We start from the raw sequence: 16,714 nt of genomic DNA on the forward strand, positions 1-16,714 counted from the left end.
CTGTAGAGGACTTGAAGTGTTTATGTGCCTTGTTGCTATCTCTGGGATTGCTTTCCTAGCTACATTCTCTTAGGTGATCCCATTCAGACAATTATCTATAATAACCATTCCTATGATGATGGCAACAAATCATTATCTCCAAATCTGACCTCTTTCAAGTCTTCCATGTCCACACTGGACATCCAATGTTTCTTAAACTTAAGTTGACAAAAAAATAACTTACTGATTTTTCCTCATATCCCTGTCTGTTCCTTATGAAATTTTCTTTCTTTCAGTTAATGGTGGCACTATTCATCTGACATTCTCAGGCCTAAAATCATGGAATAATTTTTATTTCTTCCTTTTTATAAAATGTGATGTTTAAGACATCATCAAGTACCATAAACTCGATCTCAAACACATATTTCTCCTATGACTAATTTCCATCAAGGATTGTGCAACAATTTTCATAAAGATACTGCTTAAACCAACAGTTGCTTAGCTGGTCTCACTGTTCCACTTCTATTTCCTGTGCCTCACAATTTATTCTTTGTTCTTTTCCTGCTTGCTGCTTGGAAAACTCCTTCCCCAGTTCTTCACGTGGCGGGATCTTCTGCGTAATGTGATGCTCAACTGTGATATTGCCTTCTGTGATACACATGGACTGACTTTCCCCATTCTACCTTCAATCTATTGTCTTTCCCCCATTCTCAAAGTCACAATAATTATCATTTTTGGCTGAATAAATTGACTGAATCTAAATTTTCTAGATCACACAAAAATATGTTTCCAACAAATATCTCAGTGATGCCCCAAGCTCAAATGCTAACTGTCAAATAATTCACCTGCCTCAGGCCGTCATACAATTATTATTGATCCATACAAGGTCCTTTCTTGATTTTTTTGCATATTTATAGCCATTACTTTTTCCCTACAATATGTAATAGATATAGATGATTTCAGTTTATTATAAAATTTATATCATTCTTTTGTATAAATGCTCTTTAAATTTACAAAAATGGAATTGTGTTACATATGTAGTTATCTATCCTGCTTTATTCACTAAGAACCAAAAGTTTAAGATCCACTCATGTTGTTTGTCATTCTTATCTGTTGCATCATTTTTTTACATAATACTCTAGGATCTACTTATTTTAAATTTTACCTAACCAATAATCTTCCAGTGACCTACCACTGCGAACAATGCCACCATGAGCATCTTCCATGTCCTCATGTGGAACACTAGGAGAATCACCCTGTAGTATCTACCCATGAGCATACTTGCTGTGTAGTAGAATATGTGTGTGCCTAATTTAATCCAGTCATACTAGACTGCTGTCTAGGATAGCTGTACCAGACTACACTATCACCAGTAGTGATAGTGAAACCCTATATTCCCACATCTTCTCCACACTTGACTTTAAACAGTATTCTAATTGTTGTCATTCTGACAGGTATAAAGCAATGCCTATTATGTAAAAGTGCATTAGTCTAATTAAAATTATTATATTTGACCATATTTGCATATATTTAATAGCATTGAGAAATTCTTCTCTAAGTTGTCAGTTTGAACTCTTCTGTTGGTACACTATTGATTTAAAAATTATTTTTAAATTTTAGGTATTAATTTCATGACACCATTAGACATTATAAATATCTTTCATTATTTTTGATGTCACTTAATTGTGTTTACAATAACCTTTATTGAATAGAAATTCTTAGTTTTTAGGTAATTACATATAAAATTTTTGTAGGTTTTATTTGAGTTTTGGAATTTTGTTAAGAAGGCATCTTCTCTTCTAGGTAAAAAAAAAATCACATATTTCTGTCTTGTCTTTTTAAAATTAACATTTTAATTTTACATTTCATATTTAGCTTTATCCCATCTTTATATATGGTGTTAGATAGGAAACTATTTTTATATTCTTCCATTTGTTGTGCCAGGTTCTAATACTTTAGATAACTCATTCCTCCCCTGATGATTTATGGTACTACCATGACTTATATTAAGTTTTTATATGTTAATGAAGAAGTCTCTATTTTTTCTAGTATTTCATTTGGCTATGCCTGCATGAGTACGGCACTTTTTTTTTTTAACTTTTTAAATATGTTGTCCATGCTGGTTCTCTTTAGCTTTCTCTTATAAAGTTAATCTATCTATTCAAATCTTCCTTCTGCCATTTACATTTTAGATTATGTTGTCAAGTTTCTAAAAATATGCATTAAGAATTTTGAAACTCCATTGAATCAACATAGAAATTTGAGAATCATTGGTATGTTTATAATGCTAATGTCATCCCATCTAAGAGCATGGGCTATATTTCCATAATTCAGATTATCTCCTATGTCCTTTTTATATTTTATATTTTCTTTCATAGATGTTTTGTAAATTCTTAGTTAGTTTCTACAGAAATTTTAGTTTTTGTTGTTAACTGTTTTTTATTTCCAGTACTATATTCTAATTTGTATTACTGATCAAGCTATTCCCAAGCTTCAGGCAATTGGTAGGTCAGCTTCATATTCTACCATAGATTTAGTCAGTAAGAAGAAAGGAACCTAAATGGATTTAAACAGTTTATTACTCAAAGCACAGCAGACTATATGGCCCACTGGTCTTGCTTTCTCTCCTAAGTCTTCTGGGGTCAAGGCAGAGTGGGCTCATGTGGATGATCAACACATAGTGGATCCGTGTCACAGCTGAAAAGTACTGAGCATAGGACTCCCCCAATCTTATGTAAGTACTACTGTTAAGCATATACATTCTCTCCTCCAGGGAGATATGCTATCTTACTACCTTGCAATTTAAGCAAACCCATCTGGGATGGGAGAGAAAGAGTTCAGTTTTAGAAATCTAGAATGTCTTCTTATACACAAATTATTAAATTGGTTGTGACTGTTTCTGCTCAGGAGACCTAGATTGTGTAGAAACATGAGAGACACAGGGGGAACTGTCTCCAAATATTTATAGTTATTTCTGATAAAAAGAAATGCTAGTGGCCTGGTTTGGTGTCTCACACCTGAAATCCTAGCACTTTGAGAGGCCAAGAGGAGAGGATTTCTTGAGCTCAGGAGTTTGAGACCAGCCTGATCAAGAGAAAGACCCTGTCTCTACTAAAAATAGAAAAAAAAAATAGCTCAGTGTGGTGGCATACACCTGTAGTGCCAGATACTCAGGAGGCTGAGGCAGGAGAATCACTTGAGCCCAGGAGTCTAAGGTTGCAGTGAGCTATGATGACACCACTGCACGTTAGCTCAGGGAAAAAAAACAACGTTTTGTAGTTCTACCTGTAGAGGTATTTCACCTTCTTAGTTAAACATATTCCTAAGTATTTTATTTTCTTTGTTGCTATTGTGAAGGATATTGAGTCTTTGATTTGGTTCTCAGCTTGACTATTGTTGGCGTATAGGAATGCTACTGATTTCTGTACATTGATTTTGTAACATGAGATTTTGCTGAATTTGTTTATCAATTCCAGTAGTTTCATGGCAGAATCTTTGGAGTTTCCTAGACATAAGATGACATCGTCAGCAAAGAGTAATAGTTTTACCTCTTCTGCCCCCATTTGGATGACATTGATTTCCTTCTCCTGTCTGATTGCTCTGGCTAGGACTTACAGCAATATGTTGAATAGAAGCGGTGATAGAGGGCAACTTTGTCTGGTTCCAGTTCTAAGCGGGAATGCTTTCAATTATTCCCCATTCAGTATGATGTTGGCAGTGGGTTTGTCATAAATGGTTTTTATCATTTTTAGGCATCCCATCTATGCCTATTTTGTTAAGCATTCTTATCATAAGAGGGTGCTGAATTTTTGTCAAATGCTTTTTCTGCATCTATTGAAAGGATCATTAGGTCCTTTTTTTACTTCTATTTATGTGGTGAATTACATTGATAGATTTGCATATGTTGAACCATCCCTTCATCTCTAGAATGAAGCCCACTCCGTCGTGATGTATTATTTTTTTATAAGCACTTGAATTCGGTTTGCTAGGATTTTTTTGAGAATTTTTATGTCTATATTCATAAGGGATATTGGTCTGTAGTTTTCTTTCCTTTTTTTTTTTTTTTTGTTGTTGTGTCCTTTCCTGGTGTTGGTATCAGGGTGATGTTGGCTTCATAAAATGTGTTGGGGAGAATTCCTTCCTTCTCGATGTTGTGGAATAATTTCTGCAGGATGGGCACCAGTTCTTTGTAGATTTGGTAAAATTTGGGTGTGAAACCATCTAGTCCAGGACTTTTCTTTTTAGGAAAGTTTTTTTATTGCTGCTTCAATTTTGGAACTTGTTATTGGTCTGTTCAGAAATTTTATTTCTTCCTGATTGAGCCCAGGGAGGGCTGAGTGTTTCTAAGAATTTGTCCATTTCCTCCACATTTTCAAGTTTGTGTGCATAGAGGTTTTTATAGTATTCATGGATATGTTGTATTTCTGTAGTATCAGTTGTAATTTCTCCTTTTCTCATTCCTGATTGAGCTTATTAAAGTCCTTTCTTTTCTGCTTCTTGTTAATCTAGCAAGAGGTGTGCCAATTTTATTTTTTAAAAGAACCAACTTTTTGTTTTATTAATCTTCCAAAACACTGAGGAAGGAAATAGAGGATGTAAACAGGTGGAAAACCATACCATGCTCATAGGTTGACAGAATCAACATTGTTAAAATGTCTATAATACCCAAAGTGATCTACAGATTCAATAATATCCTTATTAAAATATCAAAATCATTTTTCATAGGTCTAGAAAAAATAATTCTAGGCTTTGTATAGAACCAGAGAAGACCCCATATAAAAAAAGGAATCTTAAGCCAAAAGAACAAATTGGGAAGTATCAATTTCTGGATCTTGTACTTCTGTGTTAGCAATGCCTCTCCCCTCTGGCCTCATTGATTGTCCACATTACATGATTAAGCTTTTTTGATTGATGGCATATTTGAAAAGACCTATTGTGTGCCTTTAAAAAACAACTCAGGTGAATAATTAGCATCTCAGGAATTTATATTTTGATAGTATTACAAATAGCCCAAGATAACCTACTTTGTTTGCTGATAGGGACATTGCTTCTCTTGAAGAATACACTTACTAGTAAGTAAATGTTATAAATTTTTGTATTGCCAAATATGTACATAAATTGTATCTTTGCCATGCATTAGAAAAAAGTGCGCATTTTCTTTTTTTTATTTTCTAATAAGACTAAATTTATTCAATACCCTAGTAAAAGTTTTGATTATAAGTATCCAACAGTATAAAAAGTACAAAACAGATCTGTAGATTTCTAATATATTAATACAAAGTGCATGACTACATACAGTACATCCTACAGGCAAAGAGAGGTGGAAGGGAAAAGAGAAGACTGGTTGAGGTCTAGTAATCAATAAATAAATAAATAAATACAGAAGTGGAGATGATCCATATTATAGTATATTCTACCACCAATACTGCAGCCAAAATGTACAAAAAAAAAAATTTCAAAATAACTCAGGAGGATGATAATGGCTGGGCTCTTGTAATTCACCTCAAAGGCTGTGAGAGAGCCAACCCCACTAGCTGTGTAGTCTGTGCATATGGTGGCTTATAGAATATAGGTTTTTCCCAAAAGGAGGAAATATAAAATGTTTAGATTAAGACTATAAAACTATAGGGTGTCCATAAAAAGTGGCTCACTCCTTATTGTTATACTATCCAATTTTTAAAATCCAGTTTAAAAAATAAGCACTGAGTCATGTCATTATAAGGCAGGCAAATGCTCCTCCCTCATTATGAAAATAAGTCTGAACTGGTGATATTTTTCTCCTGAACTTTTAGAAAAGAGGCAAGAAGCATACTTTGGTTTGGGTTCAAGTGAGAAGCTTTTAATGAGGATTTTAGAATGGAAGAACTCCAAGTTCAGGATATCTCAATGTTCAGAAAGCCTGACTAAAAGAAGCCAAACCAAAACGAACCCACTTAGCATTAACACACACCTCTTTTCTTTTAGTAAATTTTACTTTAAATATAGAGTGAAAAACAATAAAAACTCTAATAGGTTAAAACAAGTCAAACATCCACTCTACACAGATAAAACCTTCACAAAGGTCAACTGAAGTAATCCAGAGCTAAAACTGAATTGTGCAGATTTTCAATGAAGTCATCAAACAGTCACGTAACACAAACAAAGTCAATTATTTACATACTCGGCAAGCCCTCTAAGAAATATGCCCCCCAAAGCATCAACCTTTGTTTTGTGACATCTGAAGACTTGAACATTTTATTTTTCAGACAGTTTAACGTTTTTAATGGAGTGTGCTGTCTACCGTGTGGTAATGCTTTGGTACTATGCAACTAGGGTCTCACCTACCCTAAAGACTTGCCATTTCCCCAAGAAGAGCTTTCATTCTGCTTTAGAAATTTCACATAAATTAAAACCTTTATCAAACATTAATATGAAGGGAGGTGGCACAGGATGCAAAATATACAGTCAAGTTACCTCTCTGTATATTTAGAAATCACTTTTTCCTTCAAGGTATTTGTAACAGAAAGCTCAGTCTGTCCTGCTTAATAATCAGTAGTACAGGTTTGAATCACCAGAACCTTGGCAAGACCTTAATATTTGAAAATTATTAACAATTACCTCTAGGAGCAAGTCCATGTTACTGAGTTATGACAACTTTATTATTATGAGGGAAAACAGGTGTAGCCAGCCATCTTAAAATATGCCCCAACCACTGCTTCTCAATATAGAAAGACTAAAACTACATATTGTTTATCATACAACAAATCCCATCACTGTCCCCTGAAATTCCCCTTAGTTTCATTCATTAGAAGGGGATTCAAAAAAAAAAAAAAAGAAGAAGACTTAAAGAGCACTTTACAGCAGCATTCAGCTTTCCTATGAAATACTCAGCATCTTAAATATTATATACAATTCTTTTTTTAGTAAGCTAGACACTGGCTTCAAAGCTTGTGGAACTGGGGGGAAAATAACCCATTCGAAACTATTCTAGAAGTTGTCTTTTGGCAGAATAGCAGGTATCCAAGTTACAAATAGGAGGGTCAGCTTATTGCTTTGTGGTCTTTTCAAAACTTAAATCATTTTTTGTTCCCCTTCTACATAAAAACCTCAGTCACCCTTCCTGAGTGGAGATGGGCAGGGGCTCTGGGCCCTGTCCCTGTAGCTTCTCAGCAGCTGCTTTCTTATTGCTGCAGCAAGGCTTGAATAGATGCGTGTCGATGAGGACGTCCCCAAAACGGCCTTTATTGATAATCCCACAGCATATTTTCTGTCTTTTCCAGTATGTGAGATCTAAAAAGGAAAAAAACTGGTGTTCTATTAGAACCAGAAGCCATCTCTGTATCTGAGCCATCATCTGACTGGTTACTGTAACACGGAGACTGAGCTGGGGAGGCACTTGAGGTGGTACTGTGAGCATCAGAATTATGACGTTTAAATTCCTTCTGCAATTTACTGATCTGGTTGCTTTTTATCCTGTTTCCAGACAGAGTTTTCACTTTCTTTGGTTTCAATGTAGTTTTTAGGCTGGGTCCTGCCCTTGCATCTACCACATGATTCCAGTTTTGTTTTGTTTTGTTTTGTTTTGTTTTGTTTGATCCTGCTGGCAACTTCTTCCATCTTTTCACGAGCAGGACACAGGCATTGCAGATGTCTCCCGAATGAGTTTCATGCAACCCAAAACAGCTCTGGAAGTCCTTTTTGCAGCGTTTACTGTCAGTGAATCAGGAACTGGAGGACTTAGCTCTACAAATACAGCAGCCCTCTATACTTCGGTACATCTTTGGCTTGTGAAAACCAAACATCTTTTCTTCTGGGCAACAGTCTTTCAAAAGCAGCCGTTCCATGCACAATAGCGTCCCCGAGGTGTGGAGTGCACACCAGGCCAACCCCCACTCCAAGCGCTCCCTCCTCCTCAACTGCCTTGTCTAGAAAAAAAAAGTGCACATTTTCATTAGCTACGCTAAAATTTTAAGGCTAGGTGTCTATTTCATTATTTAGAGGAAAATTGTATTTGAGAAGCTTAGGTTTTACAAATTAAAAGAATTATAGATACAAAGAGTAAACATTTATTTTAGTTTAAAAAATATTTTCATAAAATGCTTTTTCTAGTTGCAATGAAGAAACCCCAATATTATTAAGACATAAAACCAACTTTTAAGTTTATGAGCAACTGAAGACACTGAACAAACAATAATATTGATTTTTATTTGCTGATTTTTGTGGAGCAAAATGAAAGGGGAACATACAAATTTCTAAAGGAAAGGAGATGTTGGAATAAGAAATTAGAACCAGAACTTTCAGAGTTGACAATATTTCAGTGTATTAAAAAAAGTTTGAGATTCATGGTTGCAGCTTGGATGCATAGTCAATTGTTCAATAATTATTAAAATCGTGATCAAAGCCTTTTTCTTCGCAGATACAGGGAGTTCAAGTTCAATGCAATTCAAAGCCATTTCTTACTTCAATAGAGTTTTGCAGAAGTAGTACAAAAAAGACTGTTGAAATCCCAAAACCAATGTCTCTAGGGTTGGGCAAGAAAGAATAAAATCTCCACTATTCTTTAAAGTTCTTGCTACCTTCTCCAAGCTCACTGTAGTAATTTTATAATATTAGACATGTTTTTATTTTTAGGCAACTGTGACTCATGCTAAAAATAGAGTATTGGAGTAAAAGAAATTAGACTATCTTTTGTTTTTTTTTCTTTTTATTTTGTGCTAAATGGTAAAAAGAAGGGAAAAGAGAACAAAGTATTATATATTTCATGTTGGATAAAACAGGAATATGAAACAAATTGTGGAAATTAACCATTTTATGCTTAGTTTTGAGGAAATATTGGCAACAAAATGATTGAAACAGGCAGTTAACACTCACCGTTGTATTTTCTTGTTAGAAATATAGTGACAAGAAAGAAACTTGCTACATTCATATATTCTACTTGTTTCTTTCATGCTATAGCCACAAGTAAGCTTAGATTCCTTTCTCAATTTTCAGCCACTGAAGTGGGTAGGATTTACTTCAAGTAGTTGTTTTTGAAATTGTTTTCAGTTATCTCAATAAGCTTGTTTCTTCAGGAGGCTGAGAATTTGACTTTCTAGAGGCCTCTATTTGAGATAATTTGGCTCAACAAAGCCTAAGCCTGAAGGATAATATGTAAACCCAGACAATTTTTTCAGGGTTAAGGAGGAAAAAATGACTGCTTCAGCAATGGTAGACAATTTGACAATACATAAACTCCTTTATTCAGTGCTACTAATTCAGTAAACATTTACTGAGTAAAAAAGGGCCAAGCTCAATGTTGGGTAGGGAATGGTAATAAAATAATTCAAATTACAGCATCTGAACTCAAATGAAAATATTGATGTTCTCTTGAAAAGTAGAGAATTCTTTATTCCAAGACTCATGGAGAAGACCCATTGATTTACATGGTTGAATTGAGATGCAACTGAACATGAAGAGGATTGGAACATTCCCTGTGGCTGAGAGATACTGAAATTATAATAAGAGCAATAAAATCTATTACAATGTGCTCTAATAATGTCACTGAAATTACTTTTGCAATTCATGTTATTTAAGGCAATGTGTAGTCTTATTTCCTTATTTTCTTAGATCTACTTGTAGCATTTAATGTTTTTAACCATTTTATCTACCTCAAAACACACTTTGGCTTTCATACACCAGTGCATCCATTTACGTTTCTTATTATCCCTTCATAGCGTAACTGAGAGAATCCTCTTATTCTACCTAATGCCACACTTTCGACTCTAACAAGTAGTTGCAATTTTAGACTCCACCTTTGAGAGCCTAATTATTGCCCTTATCCAGTTGCATCACTCCTCATAAGGCAAGAAATGGGGAAGGATGATGAACATGACCACCTGGAGCCCATGATCTCCCTTCTAAAATAAACGTCAGTGATCCGGAACCCCAGAAATCCCTGTCTCACTCTAGCCTAGAAGTCATGAGCCTTTTCTTTTATATCCATTTTTCCATGAATGGGCTGTGCACATTCACACACATGTGCCGATTTGAGGAGTTGCCAAGGAACAGTTGTTCAGAGCAAAGAAGGTGAACAGATCACATGTTTGCAAGAAAAGGTAAGCACCATCACTTGCATGCATGTGAACAACCTATGGTATAAGAAGAAGGCATGAGTGAGAATAGAAGCGTAGGTCGTGGACTTGGTTCTGTGTTTGTACTCTTTCCTTTGAAATGCACAAGAAACAGGTAAGAGTGAATTAATGCCTGTGAGAAGGTAACTCTATCCACAACAAAAGGAAAGAAAAAAAATAAAACAAAGATTCAGTTGGTTTTGATGGCAAATTGTACTAAAACTTCAAGAAAAACATAAACACTCTCTGATATTTTCCAAAAAATAAAAAACTTATTTATTGATTTATTATCAAACCAACTCATCAATAAGGGCTATTAAACTTGGTAACAAAATGGCCATTTTTAATAGAGAAAAATATTATAGCCATTCTCCCTTGTGATAAAAAGCCTAAAGAGAATATGAGCAAACTGAATTGTTAATATTTTTAAATTAACACAACTGGATCAAATAAGAAATACTCCAACATTGTAATAATTGTTAATATTAGAAAATCCAGAAAAGAAGAAAGAACAGTGAGGATCCATATATAATGGGAAGATAAGAGAGGCTTTTTTGTTTGTATTAGAGGACAATCAAGAGAAATGGCAATCAATAAAAAATTATATAATGAATTATAAGCTATATACTCTTTTGCACTGAAATGTAACTCCCATGAATCTTCACTACTCTCTCTCACACACACAAACACATAGTCATCTCATATAATTTACTATATTAAAAATTTAATAAGGAAGGAAAGAAATAAGAAAAAATACAAAGGGAAAGAAGGAAGGGAGGGAGAGAGGAAGGAGGATTGGAAAAGAAGAGAAAGTAAAACCTAAAGAGAATGAATGGAAAACTATTATAATTAATTAAGAAAATTCAGCCAGATTGTTGATATATGGTAGTATTCAAAAGTCAATAGAAATCCCTACACAAAAGAAATAATAAATTAGAAAATGAAATTGAAAAATTATTTCATTCAAATCCCACCAAAGTAGCAAAAATTAAATCTATTTAAATAAAGGTGACAAGATTATAACATTTTTCTTACACTTTTGAACAAAATTAATGAAGGCACAAAAAAATATTAATTTATGGAATGGTACTCTACAATTTAAATAAAAAGTCAATGAAAGTCCAACCAAATTCCACCTCAGTCTTCAAATAACTTGACAAGCTAATTCTAAATTCATAAGAATGTAGGAGAGGGAAGAAGAGTCAAGATAATTCTGAAGAAAACTTCAGAGGGAGAGGGAGAACTTAACCTACCAAGTACTAAGCGCTGTATTTAAGCTATAGTAAATTATTAACTAAAACAAGTAAATCATGGAACTGAAAAGAGGAATATAAATCCAACTAATCAGTACTTTGGGGTCATGGTGTGTAACAGCCGAAGTCTGAATTTGTCTGATTGCATCCTCACGGGGCAGTAAAACATGTTTCTGTGTTCTATGTATTTGGCAGCTAGATACACAGACTTGATGGAACTCTGGTTCAATATCTTTTGCAAGACTCTAAGTCATTGTATGTTTATTCAAGAGGCATTTATAGTGTCTGTTTTTACTATTTTTGCAGAACAGCAAGTGCCTTATTGATGCCTGTCAATTCATTGTGGGAGGATGGGTACAATATGGTGATATTCTAACTGTTTATTTTGGCTTTGGTTATTGTGTGGAAGAATTTTATGATATGCTTCTTATTACATATTACTCCTATAAGGTTTAGTTATGTAGCATAAATGCTCAATTCTATCATTTAGTTTTCTTAATTTTCAGTATAATGAATTATTTCTCTCTCACCTCTGAAAGTAACCAATTAACACTTATGAGTTCATAGATTTAATTGGCTTTTCTCTGTACTATTTTCTTACTCATATTGAAGTACAAAATGCCAATTCATTGCCCAGTGGGAAACCCTTCAAGTTGGCTGCTGTGTCCTTTTCACATGACCCTACTTGAATTTAAGAACTTGGTATCTCTGTCTGGTATATCAGATGTTTCAGGCTTATCTTTAATATTTTCTGCTGAAGACTTGAGCCAATATTTTTTCCAAAAAGACCTCATCATATATTAATATTTTGGTAATAAATTATGTTGCATGGCCATAATTTGGGCTCTAGAAGTGCACATTGTCACTATCACTAATTGGTTCTGGAACTTTCCAGTGAATAAATCTGGTTTTATAAATATAAACATATGTATATGTATATATATAAAATATATCTCTTCATGGTATCTAATACATATCAATATTTATCATATCATCACACATATCATTATATATAGATAAATATAACATGAGCTTTAAGCTGATTTCAAATTCAGAGCTATGTGGTTTACTTAACCTCCTTTATGAAAAATCTTTATCTCCTTTCTTCCACACAGATTTCCACAGAAAATTTTCCAGAATTTTCAATGATACAGCAGATAATTAAGAATAAAATATTTCTGATTATTCATTTATATAATCACACTTTATAATATGATATTCTTGGAAAAATAAGATAATAATATTATCACCACAAATTACTGGAGTTAATTTTTTTCACATGTACTACAATAATCTCTATCTCAATATTTATATATGTATTTGTATATGACAAAAATAACCATATCTATATTTCAAATCATATATCCCTTTCATAGTGTTATGTTCCCTTTTTAACAACTCCTTTTATTTAATTTTCAATGATTCTTTACCATATATTTAATGTTCAACATCAGATCGTATGTTGATGTTTCTGTAGTTATTTTCTAGAGAAAATGACTAAAATTTCTCTCTGGTTGACTTTTAGAGTGATATCAATATGAACAATATTGCCTGAGAATACTCAGTGAAAATGTTTGATAACAATTTGTACTATTAATAACTGAAAATTGATTTTAGTTTAACTGCTGGATAGAGATAGATGGTAGATAAAAAAACAAATTTTAATTACATAGTATTTATTTTTATGATATGTGGTGGTTATTAATATTTTCTATTTCATTTTGTATTTTCAAAATCTCATGAAATGAACTAAATTGATTTAACTATCCACAAGTGATTAAAACTATCCACAAATGATGAGATTATGAAGAACACCACATTAAGAAATAATATGAAATGAGATAATGTTTCTAGATCTATAAAATTGAACTACGACAGCATCAGATACTGGTACTTTACCTTCCACATAGTTAATCCACTCCTCGTCCATTGCTCTCTTCCACTTCCGCTTCCCTATTTCCACTGTCATTTTTATATTTGTCCTCCCACTCCTTCCAGCACACCCACCACTACCCTGCATTCCCACATAGAGTTCCATAAAAAGAGAATGCGGTAGGAAAATTAAATCACAATAAGCATATCGATGTCTTCAGTTATGACTAGGACAGGTATTTCTCAGGACAGCTGGAGAGAGCACACAGCTTGGATTCTACTGCTGTGTAAGCCCTTAAAGATTGTATGACTCAGTCTCACATCCTATCTTCAGGCTGAGAAAACATGATATGGATATTATATAAACCTCTTACAGGATTTCTAAGGTTAAGTTCAATATTTAAATGGCCATTGAACATAATCAAAGTAATTAGAGTTTCCTTGTATTCAAAAGGTTTGCAGAATGTTTCCTAGGAGACAGAATTTACTGAAATTTGCATTTCATGGCTTTAAGGAGTTTAAATTATCAAGATTAATATTCACTAAAAAAGTTTTTGCGTTTATGCATGATAAAATATCAAAACATATGACCTGTTAGCAGAGCAATAGTTGTGATTTCCTAAGCATATACTCTGTGTGATTAGGTCACTGAAGCCATTAAAATGTGTAGATCAAGGGGATAAAGTGGGGATGGTTAATGGGTGCAAAATATAGTTAGATAGTTAGATATTAATAAAATGAATGATATTTGATAGCACAACTAAGTGCCTAGAATCAACAATCAGGGCATACTTTAAAATAACTAAAAGAGTGGACTTGGAATCTTCCTAACACAGATAAATGATAAATGTCTAAAGTGATGGATACCTCAATTACCCTGATCTGATTAATTCACATTGTATGCCTTTATCAAAATTTCACATGTGCCCTATGAACATATACAGCTATTATGTACCCATGACAATTAAAAATAAAAAATAAAAAAATTAAGGTCTCTTAGTCATTCCATGATCTCACCAGGTTTTTGTGTATCATTTACCCATTTTTTAAAGAAATATTCAACTATAGTCTAAATAAAATAATTATAAACATCTTTACTACAGAATTTCACTTATTGTCTATAAGTTTTTATTACCACAAGTTAATACAAACTCTAATTTTTACAATTTATTCGTATAACTTCTAGTTAATAACCTTCATGCTGTATAAACGAAACCTTTCTGGTAAAAAGCATTGGCATGTTAATAGCATTCTGAACACACATTCTAATTTTCTTCCTTATTACTCATAGAATCAGGGACATTTTTTAAAAAGCTCCCTTCTTTAGGCAGCGGGTAAAAGAAAATGAATTCAATTGCCCCACTGTACCACTGAACATCAGAGCTTCTTCCTTCTATTAAACAGAATTACCCCCTCACCAACATCTCTTCATGACTCCATCCCACCACCCTTACCAATCTCTAGTAGCCACCATTCTATTCCCGACTTCCTTGAGATCAATTTTTTTTTAGGCCCCATATTTGAGTGTGAAAATGAAATATTTGTCTTTCTGTGCCTGGTTTATTTCACTTAACATAATGTCCTCCAGATCTATCCATGTTTCTGCAAATGACAAAATTCCTTCTTTCAGAATAGCTAGAAGTTTTCAAATGCTCGCAACATAAAGCAATGATGAATGTTTCAGGTGAAACTTGTCCCAGTTACCCTGATTTGATCATTGTATGTTGTGTGCTTGTTTCAAGATGTAACATGTAATCCATGAATATGTACAATCATTATATATCAATTAAAAAAATAAAATAAAAATAAAGATGGAAAAATTAAAAAAAAAAAGAAAACGAATTCAAATTAACTATTCAACTGTCATGGGTCACTCACTTTCAGTGATCTGGTCTAGTTGGTTCTGTTGTTTTAATGCTAAAATAAGATGACAAAGATTTTTTTTTTTTTTTTTTGAGTAAAGTAAGCTCCAAAGATGAGCTTTGTAATACTACTGCTCTAAATTTGTGCATTATATCCATGTGAAGATATAAAAGTTTAATTTGCATTGATTTAAATAAATTATCTCTTGACTATAACTTATTTACCAAATATCTTATTCTTTCTCTCATGAAAGTATGTCTGTTTATCCTTTTTGTTGATATTCATTTCTTATATGTATGGCCGTCAATATTAGTTATTCCATCTGTATGCACACATTCATATTTACTTCAATTCATTAATATTTGCATTCTAATTAAGTTCATATCATCTCTAAAATAGACAGCTCAAGCAGAACTCACAGCTTTTGCCATTAGCTAGACACTACAGAAGAGAAGCAGCACCTATCTCAGGGACATTCTAGTCATATGTTTACATATAACGCATATTTTCATTGCACAAAATTCTTGTTATTCTTCTACAAAAGCCCCAAATAAATTAAAGGGATATAAGTCAGCTTTGGACTTCAATCACAATCCAGTTTCTTTCTTTTTCTGATCATATAGCCTGGGATTCTCAAGAAAAAAGTTTTTAGAATAAAACTGTATTTCCTCTCCACTTAAGGATATAGTGCACATTCATTGCCAGAACAGGCATCATCTTCTATTTCTGTGGTCTGATTTCACTAGGGATTACATTTGCAGACATATCACTAGGCAGAACTGTGAATGTGATCCTCTATTCATGTTCAAAAACTCTTTTTTTGTTTGTTTTTGGTTTTTTCTTTTGTTGTTGTTTGTTTTTAGAGTAGAAAGGGAACGTGTTTTTTACTTAGCTTTGTATTCCATACCCTCCCCACTTCTTTTGGTTTTTCATGATCTGTAATAAAAAGTACTAGCATGAACATGGGGATGTACTGTTTATAAATAAGTAATATAGCGTTCATATAATAAAATTATGCTCTGACTCACATCATTTCATTACCAGTGTCTTTTCCTGAATGTGGCAATTTTAGTCATTTTTCCTCTCTGTTTACTTCTGCAACATTGAATATTATGCACTTATTTCTACATTAATAAACTGTAGACACTATCAATTGAGTCTTCTCCATAAAAGATGACAAATTTGTTCATTTATGTAATACCCATTATCTATTTTAGTAAATTTCTCAATTTTTCGTAGTGGCATTATTTCTTTTCTTCTTTCACTTAGCATGGAACTTTAAATATATATAAGCCTTTATTGCTTGTTTCTTCATTTACACAATATTCCCTAATTCTCTACTATGTAATACAGTGGACTTATGCCTCTATCTTTTCCTCTACAGATCCCGTATGAAGTTACAAATTGCAATTTTTGACAGATACAACTTTTACTTATAGATGTGCAGGACCGGCTAAAGCTGGGAAACAGACAAACAAACAAACAAACAAAGAATTGAGAAACTAAGAGGACACTCTTATAGCTATTTAGACATTCGTGGAGTATACAGCCTCCACCTCTATACTCCAGGGGAAGCAGGATAGAGCAGAGAAAGATAGAACTAGAGATAAGGAGAGAGATAAAATGTCAGGACCAGGAAGGGAGCACAAACTGCCTAGA

At 33.4% G+C, this 16,714-nt stretch overlaps 1 pseudogene; it reads right to left on the reverse strand.

Moving 5' to 3' along the window:
- Positions 1 to 7,069: 7,069 nt before the first annotated feature.
- On the reverse strand, positions 7,070 to 7,760 carry LOC138395948 (SIN3-HDAC complex-associated factor pseudogene; annotated as a pseudogene).
- Between the last annotated feature and the right edge of the window lie 8,954 nt (positions 7,761 to 16,714).

Source organism: Eulemur rufifrons, chromosome 15, assembly GCF_041146395.1.
Source record: "Eulemur rufifrons isolate Redbay chromosome 15, OSU_ERuf_1, whole genome shotgun sequence".
NCBI classification, from domain to species: Eukaryota; Metazoa; Chordata; class Mammalia; order Primates; family Lemuridae; genus Eulemur; species Eulemur rufifrons.